We start from the raw sequence: 16,215 nt of genomic DNA on the forward strand, positions 1-16,215 counted from the left end.
ACACCTGTTGTCACCAATTGAGGGCTCCTGTTGCTCATGCACCTCATAGCTCGAGAGAGTGCATTAGAGACATAACATGTATTTCTCGCTTTGGTATACACAGAGTACCAAAACAAAGTAATCATGTGAACATGGACTAAACAAAACTATCATGCTTGCACATAGGTTAATACATAATCATTAAAAACAACACAACATGATTTACAAAAAGATACAAGTTTAGCCACATACACCAAGAGAGTTAATCATGGTAGATATATCAAATGAAAAGCTACCCGTTGAATGATTCAAGAGATATAACCTATAAAGCACATAGTCATGGTTGAGCAAGCATGATTATGATCTTGGAAATCATGGATCATTAATTGAGAGGTATTCGATACAAGGAATCTCAAAAGCATAACTACTCCAAGGATAGGTATAGCACGACGATCCAACTTAAGAGAAATACTGATTGGAAATAATGCACTTAAGATACACGGGTACCGTCCTTTGGAGAGCGAGTTGCAGATTCTCATCAAAGTCCTTTGCTTGATTCACCAATAATGATTAAGGACCTCTACAACTTATTTAACTCGAGATGAACATGGGATTAATATTGCACAATAATTTAACCTTGGGTCAATAAATAGACAATAAAATTGACAGCTTAAGCATAGAGTTTGAATTAACCATCTTAAGCTCTCCCAGGGTCTCTAGTCCATCTCGAGGAACCTGCATGGTCTAGTTGGCACAGTTTGGTACCCATCTCGAGATGGGTCCATAACATTCATCTAAAAGAGCCTTTGGTACCCAAATAGCAGTTGTGCTAGTTCTAGGTGATCTCATTACTGATCTAGCACAAGTGTATGATTTAGGTCTCCTAAGCGAATAAGATTGAGATAAATTTACTTGCTTAGGAACCTTACCCTTCTTACATACCTTAGGTAGGTGACCATGCTCACCACACATGTAGCAGAAGTGTCGCTCAACCTGACATGACACTTGCTGTTTGTCTTTTTTTTCTTAGTGAGGGTCATCTTGGAGGGTGCATGTAACGCCCTGAATTTGGGGGTAGATTTTTTCTTCTTCTTTTCTCTCACCAAATTCAGGCGTTACCCTTTCCTTTTCCCTTTTCTTCTCGCTAAGCCTTGATCTTTTCCAAAAGTTATAGCGAGAATTAGCTCGACATCTCGTGTAAGCAAAACCTACATCTATTTTTGGTTGTTGCATCATGCCAGATTATGCACTCTTCTGCTTGTGGTCAGGTGAATTGGAGAATTAGGCATATAAGAAAATATGGAAATTAGAAAAAGAAAAGCTTTTTCTTTTTCTCTCCCCCCTTCTCCCTTTTGGCCCAGCCGCCCCTCCCCCTTCGCGCCGGCCCAGCTGGCGGCCAAGCCGCCCCCCTTCCCCCCTTCCCGCGTGGGCCCCGCGGTGGCCCAGCCGCCCCCTCCCCCGCCGTGGGCCGTCCTGGCGGCCCAGCCGCGCCTCCCCCTTCCCCCTTTGGGCCCAAGCGGCCCAGCCGCCCCTCCCCACCAGATTCCCTCTCTCTCCTCTCCCGCGGGCCCCGCCCGTCATCCCCTCCCCAAACTCCCTCTCCCCTAACCCTAGACACCGCCGCCCTAGCTCCGCCACCGTGCCCTCCCCCGCCCACGGTGAGGCTTCCCCCCTCCTCCCCCTTCTCCCTCCCCTCCCTCCTCCTTCCTCCTCTCGTCGGCGCCCTCCCCCGCGCCATGGGCGCGCTCGCCCGGCCCCGACAAGCTCGGCCGCCCGGCTCGGCCGTTCCGGCGAGCCCGTCCCGCGCCGGCCCCGCCTCGCCCCCAGCGAGCCCGCGCCCGGCCTCGCCCCGGCCGCCCCCGGCCGCGCCCGGCAAGCCCGCCCCCCGCCTCGCCGCGCCCGCGCCCGCCCCCCTCCGGCGAGCTCGCCCCCGTGTCGCCTCGCCCCGGTGAGCCCTGCCCCGCCCTCGCCCGGCCTCGCTCCGGCGAGCCGCCCCGCCCCCGTGCCCGGCTCGGCCGCGCCGTCCCCGCCCCGGCGTGGTGGCTGGCCGTGTCCTCGCTCGCCCGTGCTCGCTTGCCCCGGCGTGCTTGCCCGCTCGCCCCGCCGTGCCTTGCTCGCGTCATGACGGTCCCGGCGTGGCCTCGAGCTCGGCCCAGCGTGCCCATGGCGCGCGGCCTTGAGCACGGCTCGCGCACGGCCCCGACGTGCGCACGGCTAGTTCGTGGCGTGTGCGTGCGGCCTCGCGCGCGTGCTCGCGTAGTGCGCGTGCCTTGGCACGACCCGTCGTGCCCCCGTCTACCCCCAGACGCCCCGTCTACCCCCCCGTGTCCTATGCGCGCTAATCACGTGTTTATATTAATAAAGATAGGAGTCTCAATTTGGAAATTGGTTACGTTAGTTAATTTGTATAGCTAATCATCTATCTCATTCAATGTTAATCTACTAAAAGTGGTCACGTTTACATTAGTGCATGTAGCTAATCCTTTTGTTAGAACCAACTGGAACTAGAGCGCGTAACGTCTAGTTATTCGCCTATCCGTAATGCGCCTCGAGCATAAGCTTTAACCCTCGCGAGACCTTTCTCTGCCTCTTTCTAACCATGGTAAATTCATTATCGTATGTGATATTCTATGCATATTTACTTTATTTGTTCTCTTGTATGGTGTACTGTTTGTTTCCTAATTTGAATGGATGGATGTATGTATGCTTGCAATCGCATAGAGAACGATCCGGTTGAAGAGCTCGAGGAACTCGCAGGAGAAGCCCCTGAGCAGCAGTCGGTTGGTGGAGGCAAGTGTCCCTTGACCTATCTCTGTCCTATTCATTCTTTAATTCACCTCCTGCTTTACACATTTATGCCTAAGGATTGACTAGTTTTGTTGTCCATGTCCTTTTTTACCTATTTGGGTTGGATTATTATTGTTTAGCTTTATGCTATTGCTCAAACTCTAATCAATGAACATGATGAGATTATCTATGATACACTGTTTTCCCTTCTCTTATTATGATGTTGTACTTGTGGCCTTTAAGGGGGCTCGAGCGGTTTCTCGAGTGCCTCTCCGTAAGGACCTATTCTATGGATGACCGCCCGGGAAAACAGTGCAACCATGAGGGTGGAATGGGATGCCCTTAGCTGAATAATTAGAGGATCCGGGGTGTAGTTCGCTTCGCCGTCGTGCCGTCAATGGGGCTCGGTGTATGCGGCTCGCTCTGCCAAGGTTGATTTGTCCCTTGGGGAGGAGTGCGGTACATTTAGGAAACCTAACGGGTGGCTACAGCCCCGGGGAATCTTTGTAAAGGCTACATAGTGATGCCCTGCTAGGCCACCTAGGTAGTGGTCAATGGGGAGTAGCTCTCTCCGGGCAGAAAGGGAATCACGGCTTGTGGGTAAAGTGCACAACCTCTGCAGAGTGTTTGAAAACTGATATATCAGCCGTGCTCGCGGTTATGAGCGGCCAAGGGAGCTCCAGTGATTAGTGGTACTTGATCAGAGACATTTTGGTTTACAGGTGGCAATGAGATTGATGGTTTTGGTTATGACTATGGTACTGGTAAGTGGTATTCTTTTCGTTTGGAAAGAGTACATCGGGCTAATAACTAGGGTTAATGCTAAAACCTGGCTTTCTATTAGTAAAATAATAATCTGACCAACTAAAAGCAACTGCTTGACTTATCCCCCATGTTGGGGACTCGTTCTCAAATGCTATGAATTAAGAACAAGGCAACATAAAATGTTAAATGTTAATGCCCTTCGTCCGCTGAAGCATTATTTCCTTAAGGATTTAATGAACTTCGGACGAAGGTTAAAGACGGTACAATTACGAAGGTTGAATCTTCGTAATTGAACTCTAATAGATTATATAAAATAATGCAAGATATGAAGCATTAAAGACAAGTAAATTATAAATGAACAACATCATTTTCATATTATACCAACTTGATGTATTCAAATATTAGATACATTTATACCTCTGCCTTGGCAAAGAATAATTCCCGAGTGATGCGATTGCAATTACAGGAATGCATGAACAGTAAAGGAATACTGTTCACTATTTATAGGCACAGGACACAGCCTGTGAGGAATTATAATCATGCCCCTCATAAAAGTTTACAACAACGACTCAAACACTTATGGACTAAAAGGTCATTCTACTTTTAAGTCGGTTAATAATTCCAAAGCTTCATGAACGGCACCCTTCGGCATCACGTGCAGACAGCTTCAGCCGAAGCTGTTTCTTTCTGCAGGACCTTCGGCGACGAAGCATGGTCCCAACACCCCACATAAAGCTAGTCCACTACAGCCAAACAAGATACTTGCTGAGTATGTTGATGTGTACTCACCCTTGCTCTACACACCAAACCCCCCCATCCCCAGGTTGTCAGCATTGCAACCACTGCTCAGGCGAAGATGAAGCTGTGGAAGGAGACTTCCAGGAGTTCCAAGACTACGACGAGTTCTAGGCGTGGGTTAGCGGCAACCCCCAGTCGGCTGCCTGTGAAGGCCGCGGTTATCTACGTTTCGTTTTCGCACTTTGATTTATTGTAAGGACTATATGGACGTCTCAGACGTGTGATGTAATCGACTATTATTTCCCTTTTTAATACTATTTTGAGCACTGTGTGATGATGTCCATGTTATGTAACTGCTGTGTATGTGAATTACTGATCCTGACACGTACATGGTTCGCATTCGGTTTGCCTTCTAAAACCGGGTGTGATAGTGCACGTCTTTAATTCTTCATGAGAGGACATGAAGTGACCATATGGTCCTTATCATTGCATCCAAAACATCTCCTCATTCCTTCATCCTTATCTTTGTGTGGACAAGATGCAATGAAGTGGTCTAATTCCTTGCACTTGAAGCACCACCTTTTTCCTCTTCCCTTTTTGCTCTTGGATGACATAGAGAGATGATCAGTGCAAACAACATGACTAATTGAATCTTTACCTTTTTCTTGTTTCATGTTGGTTGCTTCACTTATTGCCTTAGGAACTTCTTTCTCGTGGAGTTTGACCCTTGCTGCGGTTTCTCCTTCCTCAAGCTTCTTCACCACGTGTTCGTAGATATCTTGAGGAAGTCGAGCATGGCGTCTTCTCCTCAATTGTCTTTGTTTCTTGTTCCCAAGCAATTTTCTTTTTGACCCTACAACTTGTTGCTCAATCAAAGATTGACCTTTCTTGGGGCAGTAGAGGTCAGCACATGATAATATTTTAACTAATTGATCACTTGTGAAAGAATGTGGTTCACATGAGTTTAAACTAGTAATTACTACCTCATGAGCAATATCGAGCATGATATGTGTAACACCCCTGGTGTTACCAAAGCCCTTGCCAAAGAAGCACATTGTGCCCTACTTAAACTATATGCTAAAATAGGAAGTGAAGGAACCCAAGGTTTAGAGGCATGGTTAAGATAAGCATTAACCATGACAAGGAAGAAAACCCTATCCTTCATACAATGTTCACCCACAAACAAGATTCTAAAACCCTAAATCCTTTTTAAGCCCTTAAACCCTAACCATTGGATTAAAGGGGAAAGAGTGGGCAAATGATGAAAATATAAAAAGGAACCCTTACTAAAGATGAAGTGTATTAGTAAAGCTACAAAATTCAGTAAGAGAAATGTTGCAAAAAGGCCCAACAAAAACCCCAAAATAATTCTCCAAGAGGGGAACACACTTGAGCCTTTCAAAATTTTTCTAAGTCCCAAAACCACCCTAGCCCAAAGATCAAAGGTGTTCACCTTTGTGCTGGCGCCAAAACCATTTGGACCAAATAGCAAAAAGTACCCAAATCACCCAAGGCACCTCTCTGAAAATTTTGAATTCAAACCGAGGTCGTTTGACACGGTTTGACATCGGTTTTGTCAATGGTAACAGTGCCGACCGACTTGACTTGGCGCCTGCATATCTCACAAGCTAGGGCATATCTCCCATTGGGACTTACACAAACTAGCTAGCCCTAGGTGCCAGGAAGAGATTTGCACAAGGCCCTTGGTGAGATTCGCACTTTTGTGATCCCTGCAGGCGCTTGAATAAAGGTAGAAACAAACGCCCACGTGTTCGACGCGTTCTGGCGCGCCAGAGCACGCCCTCGGCGCTCCGCCCACGCACGCAGCCCCGCACCGCGCCAACCTCGCGTCCACACCCGCGCATATAAAAGCCATCCCGGCCTTGACCGTACACCCCCGCACGTCCCTGACCCAACCCGAGCTCGAGTTCGCCGGCGTTTGCCCTGTGAGCGAGGTGCCAGCGGTCGCGCAAGCCACGACAGCCGTAGACCGACCAAACCAGCCACTCCCCGCCCCGTCCGACCCTCGGGATAGCCTCTATGGACCTCGGTAAAGCTCCCAGAGACGAGGATTGAACTCTACCTCACCGGAGGCACCGGATCGACGTCGCCGGACTTCACCCGATCACCGGTGTACGTAGACCGAGCTCCACGGTAAGCCTTCTGTCGATTCCTTGCACTGGTAGCATCCTTAACACCCCGTGAAGCTCCTTGTGCCATTTGATTGAGCCCTACCGCCGTGAGCAGGCCGGAGCGTATGCCGCCGCCGAGCCCGACCGCCTGCGCACGTGGCCCGACCGATTCCGGCCATCACCGTCGACGAGTCGCACCTCAACGTGACCGCTAGGACCTCCCGGATCTAACCCCGCCCTTTGCCGGACCTTCCTCGTCGCCGGTAAGCGGTGCCACCCCGTTTATTCCCCACAGTTACTGTTTCAAGGGGGTGGGAGCTTAGGGGAAAAGAAGAAGAAGCCGGGGTTTTTTTTGAATAGTCAGTGACTCAGGTGAATAGTCCAGCAAGGGTATGGTTTAAACGACTTAGTTAAGGGAAAGCCCAGGGGTCTCGGTGTAAACTGGTTTTTCCTTAAACCTTTTAAACATTATTCATTTAAATGCAGACAGAGCTTACAAAATTCATAACTCCAGTTTTATCCAACCAAATTTGGTCAAACTAATTTTTCTAGGTTCTAAATAATATGAACTACTTAGGAAAAATACCAAACACCCTAAGTACTACAGAAAATTTTAAAGTTTTGATTTAAATAGTAAACTAGGCAAAAGTTAAATAAAGAAGGGAAAAATAGCTATACTATTAGACTGAGGTTAAGAAAAATTAGAGAGATACTTAACCACTAAATACCCTGTTTAAAAATAATAAACTCCTCAGTGCACCAGATTAGGGAGGATTTTACCATTATAACTTGCTTTGATTCAAACTTGAAGAAAATGGAAAAGGGAGTTTAAAGTAAGAACCAGGGGGGAACCACATTTTTGCTAGCTTACTTTATTAACATAGTTCACTTGAAAATTTTGTTAAGCCCTCTGTTAGTACAAAATAAATGCACCACATTTTATTTTATGGAATCCATGAAAACTTAGAAAAACCCTAGAAAATTAACTCCAAGGAGAACCCACCCCAATCCTTGGGATATCTAATAATATGCTGATAAGAATCTAGGAAAAAATATAGGTTCTGTTGTTTGACATTTTTCAAATAACAAGTTAGTTATAAGTACTGTCAGTACCCTGGAACAGGGGTACCCCTTACTATAGTATGAAGGAGCGGTGCCCGCGCGTCTATCTCTAAACGCGCGATAAATAGCGCCCGACCCCACCACGTAGGCGACTCTGGGGTTGCCATGTGACCAGAGAAGGTGACGTATGCCATGATATCGTCAGTGGATTCGGACCCTCATGGAAAGTGCTGGACCCCAGCATACATGGCCCGGACCTCCGGGTACGACCCAGGACCTCCACGTTCCCCCGGATGGGACCCGGACCCCTCTAAGTGAGGTCCGGGCCACCCACAGCAAGGTTCCGGGACGGAGAATACCCTGGCCTAGGTCGGGGACGTACAAGGGTCCGGCGCAGACACTTGTCAGGGCTTTGTCCAGTGCGCTTCCGCTCCCCGCTCAGGCGAGGACCCGATGCTACCACGTGGCCTATTGCCCGTGACGTAAGCCAGCGGGCGGAGCCTGATGGAAGGCCTTTAGGCCGCGCGACCTATACATTTATTACGGACAAGATGTGCCGCTTGTCCACCCTGCTGACAGGCGATGTGCCGTCTCGGTATTTAATGTGCCCCGTCCAATCCGCTGGCAGACAACGACCAGACCGCCCTACGGGCGGCGTGCCTGTCCAATCAGACAGTGGGCGGTACGCCCGTACCGCCGCGCGCGCGCCATGGTCATCATGACTTGTACGACGCCAGGGAAGCTTCTACTGCACGCCAATGCTACACAAGCAGCGGGTATCGGGGCACAGGGAGAATGCACAAGGTGGTTGACATTAGTTGCTCCGGGTATTCCATCCGTTAGCAGGACAGGCAAAACGCTTAAGCCCCTTCCTCATCTTAGGATTAAGGGCGGGTGCACTCCGCCACCCGGCCGGAGAATTCTCTCTCCGACATTTGGCGCGCCAGGTAGGGGACAAGGCATTAGTTTTTTGCTTGTTTACTCGCTCAACATGATGGTGCAAATCATTGAGCACCACGCCGAGACTTCAACGGATTTCATGGTGGAGGAAGAAGTTGTTTCTTCCACGCCACAGGTTTCCAACCGCCCAGTGCCGGGCACTGCTGTTGTGCACGCCGCACGACAGCATACAACAGCGCAGACATCCCAGACTCCGTCGAGGACGGCTCCGGCAGCATTGTCAACAGCCAGGGAGTTGCTGCGTCACCCTCCAAGCTCCATGGCCTCACCGGGGGCCATGAAGCATTGGCGGGACGACGTCGACTGACTGCTCGGCATGGCACACTCTACCTCGACCAGGTTGAGGCCACGGTCACCCCGGCGCCAACATGAAGCGTCAGCGTCTGTGCGCTCACCCTCAGTGAGGGGCGCACAGACCAACAACCTTCGGGCAGAACTCAACCGCAGGCGTGCGGGAAAGGACGCCCGGATCTCTTTAGAGAGGGTGCGCGAGCGCCGACAAAACATTGAGGGTCGCAACCTCGATCAAGACTTTGCTGCGGTAGCACCTCAGGCCCTAATGGGCACCTGGTCCCAAGCAGGTGTCTCCTTGGCTGGCGTAGGCTGCGCCGCTCTCGCGGATCATCTTCGCGCGGCGTCATGGCCATCCAAGTTCCGGCCGCACCTACCGGAAAAATACGACGGTACGTCAAACCCGTCGGAGTTCCTGTAGGTGTACGCCACCGCTATCACAGCAGCAGGTGGAAACACCGCTGTGATGGCGACATATTTTCATGTCACCTTGTCTGGGCCTGCCCGGACTTGGCTCATGAACCTCACCCTAGGGTCAATCTACTCCTGGGAAGAGCTCTGCGCATGGTTCGTTGCGAACTTCGCCAGCGCTTACCAGCAACACGGTGTGGAGGCCCACCGCGTCTATCTCTAGACGCGTGATAAACAGCGCCCGACCCCACCACATGGATGACTCCGGGCCACCCACGGCAAGGTCCCGGGATGGAGAATACCCTGGCATAGGTCAGGGACGTACAGGGGTCCGGCGCAGATACTTGTCAGGGCTTTGTCCAGTGCGCTTCCGCTCCCCACTCAGGCGGAGACCCGATGCTGCCACGTGGCCTATTGCCCGTGACGTAAGCCAGCAGGCGAAGCCTGACATAAGGCCTCTGGGCCACACGATCTCTACATTTATTGCGGAAAAGACGCGCCGCCTGTCCGCCCTGCTGACAGGCGATGTGCCACCTCGGCATTTAATGTGCCCCGTCCACTCCGCTGGCAGGCGACAACCAGGCCACCCTACAGGCGGCGTGCCTGTCCAATCAGACAGCGGGCAGTACGCCCATACCGCCGCGCGCGCCATGGTCATCATGACTTGTACGTTGCCAAGGAAGCTTCTGCTGCACGCCAATGCTAAACAAGCAGCATATATTGGGGCACAGGGAGATTGCACAAGGTGACTGGCATTAGTTGCTCCGGGTGTTCCCTCCGTTATGTCCCTAGGCCCACATGTCGGGGTTCAGTGTCTTTGTATGTGCCCCCCTTTAGCTATAAAAGGGAGGGCACGCAACGGACACACTTAGACTCAAGCACACTTAGACCTAGCTCAGGCTCTCAAGTTCATACAAGCTCAATACATTACACAATGGAGTAGGGTGTTACGCTCCGGCGGCCCGAACCGCTCTAAACTCTTGTGTGTTCCTGAGTTCATCGTTCATCTACCAACAGACAAAACGCCTAAGCCCCCTCCTCATCTTAGAATTTAGGGCGGGTGCACTCCGCCACCTGGCTAGAGAATTCCCTCTCCGACAATGACCTTCGTCTGAATATCATTATATCCTAAGAGAAATAATGCTTCGAAGGACGAAGGTCTTTATCCATTAACATTTGTGTTGCCTTGTTCTTAAGCCGAAGCATTTGAGAACAAGTCCCCAACAGGTGGTGTAGTCGCAAAGCGAGAAGTAAGTTTAGTATTTTTAAACGGTTAGCTGATAGCACCTATCGGTGTCGTCATGGTTTCTGTTGTATGGCGGATCGATGCTTTGCTTTGTCAATCATTGCATTCCATGCCCATTGGATAAATAAATATCTTGTTGATTGATTAGAGGTCTTATATGAACGTGATCGCAGCCCAATAATTATTGGAGGCGAGTAGCATTCATAAGTCGATCCTTGTTAAAATTGAGGGACAATCCGATAAGATATGCACATAAGTGCTTTAGGTCCTTCAGTAGCAAATGTAGTCTTATGGAGTTTTATGCCATATGTTAATACCTCTATGTTAGACCCCCTAAAATGTGCTATTTTAGGTGACCTGTGTGTTAACTAATTTAAGTTGAGCAATGGTTAAGAAACACTGATTAATCTGCTCCAACCCATGTTTTTGAGTTGCGATGTCAAAAAATAGTTTGCTAAGTTTTATACTGTGTTAGCCAACTCCTGTTAAGTCAGAGTCAATTGCGTTAAGTGATTGTTATATATATGTTGTTGTGTCTCGGATTTTGATAATAATAGGCAAGCCGACGTGTATGTCGTATGGCGGGCTATGCCGTTCCTCTGGTTAGCCAACTTGCTAGATGGGTTGGGTTAAGTTCGTAAACACGGTGAATTGCTTGTTATGGTCTAAATGCGTATGGTTATGGTCGCGGGTAAAAATTAGTAGTGCTCAGGTCATGTCCAAGTTAAAATGCAAATTACTATGTGAAGAGCGCACCGACATATATGTATGCCCGGTTTGATTATTGTGGTGACTGCGTTGTTACTTGTGTATGGTAATTCTAGCGCACAAAATAACTTGGATAAAATTAGTAAGTCGACTTGTTGATCCTAATTTGATTGTTTTAACTATAATAAATGGTTAAGTCTAGAGTAATTCAAGTCTCTAGAACAAGGTAATTCTTGAAGTGAATAGGAGTTGAAATTTATTAGTTGTTGTTTTGGGCTGCACGCACTATTTTCACCGTGCTGTTTGTTTAATGAACCAAATTATGTTTTCTGTAGAAAAGCCATATATAAAAGTTGTAGATAACTTTATTATCTTACTTATGTTAAAATTTGACAGCCATAAGTCTGATCTTTTAGAAGTTATGCTTTTCACAAATTCAGTAACTGAATCTGTCCAATTTCTGTACAGATTTCAGAAATTGAATTGTTTGCTTAAGTTAATGTTACAATCAGTTCATGGTCGTTATAAGAAAGCTGTAGATGCATTTCTTATATTGCTTGTGTTAAAATTCCATAACTATAGGCCTGATAGTGTAAGAGTTATGAATTTTACAAACTGGTTGCTGTGTTCTGTCCACTATCGGAACAGATTTTAAAAACTGTATTGTTTGATTTAGTTAAACATGGAATCACTTCTTGGTGATTATAAAAGTTATGTAGTACTTTTTCTCAGCTTTCCAAAAAGTCTTGGATCACTCTTTTTGGTGGTCTGAAGATTAAGTTATAGGTGTTTAAAGTGTAAAGACTGAATCTGTTCAAATCTGGACATCAAAGCCTTCTAGTGTCTCTTATACTTATTTGCATATTGAATCACTTTGATATGTTTATAAATGATATGTAGAAAATTTCATTATCTTTCCAGAAAGTTGAGGACCACCTGTTTTGGATGCATGAGTCTCTGGTTATGAAATTTTGAAACAAAGGGCCTGAATCTGTCCAACCTGGATAGAGCTGTTATTTTTGCACAATTCGACCTTGCTAAGAGTCTAATCATGATGAGGTAAAAATACCAAAGTTGTAGAGCACATTTTAAGCTTTCCAGAAAGTCCTAGTTTTCTATTTTTGGATTAATATTTGAAGAGTTATGATTAAAACAAGAAACTGCTGTGCTGCTGTCCAAATTTTGTTATGTTTGGCGGATTGCTCTACTCTGTTGTGTTTGACTCGAGTCGACTATTCCTCGCTTTGATTTTGGTTAAACACGTAGTAATGAAATATAGCTAATATAATTAAGCCTAAGTATATAGGTAACTAGTACACGTCTCGCTAAATTAGTGAACTAAATTGGTTAAGGTCTAATAAGTGTTTGCCTAGTGAATAATTGTAAAGCCCAATTAAGTGTTTAGTTCCTTTTCAACTAAGTCTGTCTATATATAAGTCGTAGCAAACTTATGGACGTAACTAATTTAATGTTAGGTAACTAACGGATAATTAATGTGAACGTGGTAAATGCGTGTACTTATGATGTCGTATTTGTGTTGCGTGAATATATAAAATGTTTGTCGTCTTTTTAGTGGTGTTAATGTTCGACGCTCGATGAAGTGTAGATAGCTAATACTAGCACATGGTTGTTTGCGGTGTCTTCCAATTTAATGTTTAGTTCGCCACTGTGTCTTTGTATATCTTGTGATTTTTCATTATATTCATACATATGCATCTTGTATCTCATTTAGGACCGAGAGATGATGATCTTGCAAGTGATGTGGTGCCAACCACAAGATGCAGTTGGTGGACGACCTAAGGAAGGATGGACAAAACCAGTGGATGCTCGCCAAGCGAGTACCCTCTAGAAGTCGAGTGATTTTTCTAGCACTCGCGCGAGGTAAGGAATTGATTGTATCCATTTTTATATCGGAATGATGATGGTCTGTGGACAACGATCCATGGGGATGTGTTGTCTACAAGACGGAAATTGGAATAAGAATTAAGGTATGGTACCGTGTGTCAAGCGTTTAAACGTACTAAACACATGACGATAAATATGGTAAATCGGCAAGCCTAGTACCTGAATGAACCTGCTCGCGGATCGATCTCCTCACGCGACCTGAGACATGGTCTCCCATTCCGGTTATGGTGGGTACAAGTGTGGTCACTGCACGACGGCAGTCAGGGTCAGTGAGGCATTGTACGCCAAGGCGGTGGGCCTCTTTCTGTTGCCAGGGAATCGATGGGGACGGTTGATGTGTGTGGGGACAGAGTGCCTCGCCACGTCATGTGTTTAGGTTTACCTTGCAAGGTTTAAAAACTCGATTCGAATCATCTGCTTCTCGCAGCTAATGAGACTGCTTGATCCATGCTGCTGCATTGAGTAATAAGTGGAAATGAGATGACTGGCAAAAGATGTTGATTGAGATAATGTTTGATACCTTGTATGAATAGCTAGGTACTCATCTAGTTTAAATTATTATTCTAGAACTTGAAAAGATAAAACTTGATTTTAGATTCAGCTAGTGCTTTTGGCAAACCAAACCCCTCAGCCAAACAACTGCATGGTCTAGAGGTAGAGGAGTAGACTCCTCACACTGGGCAAGTCTAGCTGAGTATTAGTATACTCAGCCTTGCTTGTGGCATAATTTTTACAGGTACTCCTTAGGATGATTGGTTGATGGTGTGACTTGGCCTTCATCCCCGCCTTCGGGATAGACAGTCGAGTGGGTTACTGCTTCCGCAGGAGAGGATCAGGAGGAGTAGCGTGGCCAGACTTCACCATGTTACTCGGTTTTCTCCGTTAGTTATTTCGACTGCATTAAAAATTTTGGTTACTGTTTCTGAAACTTCGATAATGTAATCACTAATGATACTTATTAAATTTATGGTATTATGCTTTATTGTATTTCTTTGTGCCTCACCTTCGAGTGAGCTAGTGGTATTTGATCCTGGATAAGTCGCTTTATCGGACTAGATCTGAGGGACTGACGGGTTATTCCGTTTTAAGTGTGTTGCTGCCCTTAAGGGTGTGACTTGGGCACTTAAGCTGGAATAATTCGGGCGGTTCCGCCACACATACCTGAAGAAACACATTCGCTGGACATTTTTGTTGACTGCATCTACTGCAAAGCAAAGAAGTTTTAGTATGAACCACCTGGATTTTGTTGTCGTAATGGACAGATTGATCTAGCCCCGTTAGAGACACTACCCCAGTTTAGGAGGTTGTGGGAGTGCTCAGATGCTGATGCGAGGCACTTCTGTGATAACATTCGATTTTTAACGGCCATTTCTCTTTCACTTCTCTATACTGTTGCCTTGACAGTATGACTACAAACATGGATTGTGGTATTTACACGTTCCGTGCACATGGCATGATGTACCACAATGTAAGGTCGTTTGGTAGGGAAGCTGGGACGGAACATAAACACCTTGAACTTTACTTCTACGATGATGATTCTAGCCTCGAGCATAGATATAATAAATGTCGTCAAGATCATCTTGAGAAAGACAAGGCAGCTATTACACAGTTGGTTGAAATACTTAAGGGAAACCCATACTCTGAGCACCTTAGGTATATGGGGCACATTGATAACGTTGAAGACTACCATATCGCCTTGAACCTTGACCAGACGCTGAACCAGAAACTATATAATGCACCTATCACTTTGGAGGTCACTACAGTTTGGATTGAGGGGAGTGAACGACGTGGTCAATTCAGTAATAGTGTTATGATGCATGGGAAGGATAGGTCAAGCCACGACATCTGTTCATATCATGGATGCTATGATGCACTATCATACCTAATGTTCTTTCCTAAAGGTGAACTTGGATGGCATGCAAATATTCCTAAGTCCAATGTTTCCATAGACGAAGTAGACGCGTACCGTGAGCAACATAGGACAAGGGATGCAAACGATGACTATACATGTTAGTTGCTTCTTTGTGTTTTATATAATCCTTTGTTAAATATGTTTTTAGAAACACTAATTAATAAACCTTGTGGCTACAGAACGACCTAGCCATCTATGTGTGTCTGTACACGACTATTACTGTTATAGATTCCAAATTCGACCAGGTATATTCAATCCAATACTTCATGGGAAGCGGCTTTTCCAACAGTTCACGGTTGACACCTACATCAAGATTGAGAGCTCTTGTTTGGATTTCATACGTAAAAACCAAGACAGATTAAGGGCAGATCTATACAAGGGTTTGGTAGATAGCTTGCATGAAGGCGAGAATAGAGCAGACAAAATTGGAAAGCGAACTGTGCTGTCTACATCATTTATCGGTGGTTCTCATGACATGAGACGGCGGTATATGGATTCTATGGCCCTTGTGCGGAAGTTTGGGAAGCCAGACATATTCCTCACTATGACGTGCAACCCCAATTGGGATGAAATAACCAGAGAGCTTCTCCCTATGCAGTCACCATAGGATCGTCTAGACCTTGTTGTTCGCATATTCCGTCCAAAACTAGAGGAACTGAAGAAGAGATTGACTAAGCATCATATTCTTGGAAAAATCCGGGCTTATGTCTTTGTCGTGGAGTTCCAGAAGCGAGGTTTGCCTCATGCCCATTTCCTACTCATCATGCAAAGAAAGTACAAGCTAACTTGCCCCGATCAGTATGATCTCCTTATCTTCGTTGAGATCCCTAACAAGAAGAAGTACCCCCAACTGTACAAGATGGTTATCAAGCATATGATGCATGGACCGTGCGGGTTGCTAAATCCTAAATACCCATGCACTAAGGGTCGTGCTTCATGCAAAAACCATTATCCTAGAGATTTTAGCGATGCAACGTTGCAAGGAAAGGATTCATACCCTATTTATAGGTGTCGTGATCATGGGAGTAATGAAAAGGTTAGAGGTTATGAATTGGACAATAGATGGGTCATCCCTTATAACCCTTACCTCCTCCGGCTCTTCAACTGTCACATCAATGTTGAGGCTTCTGGGAGCATCAAGGCTATCAAATACCTTTTCAAATACATATACAAAGGCCATGATCGTGCGTCTGTGGCTGTGAGAGATGCAAACAATGCTAATGGTGACGTTGATGAGATCAAGCAGTATAGAGATGCTAGGTGGGTGACCCCTCCAGAAGCCATTTGGAGGATATTCAGCTTTGATCTAAGTCAAAACT

The sequence above is a fragment of the Zea mays genome, chromosome 6 (genome assembly GCF_902167145.1).
Source record: "Zea mays cultivar B73 chromosome 6, Zm-B73-REFERENCE-NAM-5.0, whole genome shotgun sequence".
NCBI lineage: Eukaryota > Viridiplantae > Streptophyta > Magnoliopsida > Poales > Poaceae > Zea > Zea mays.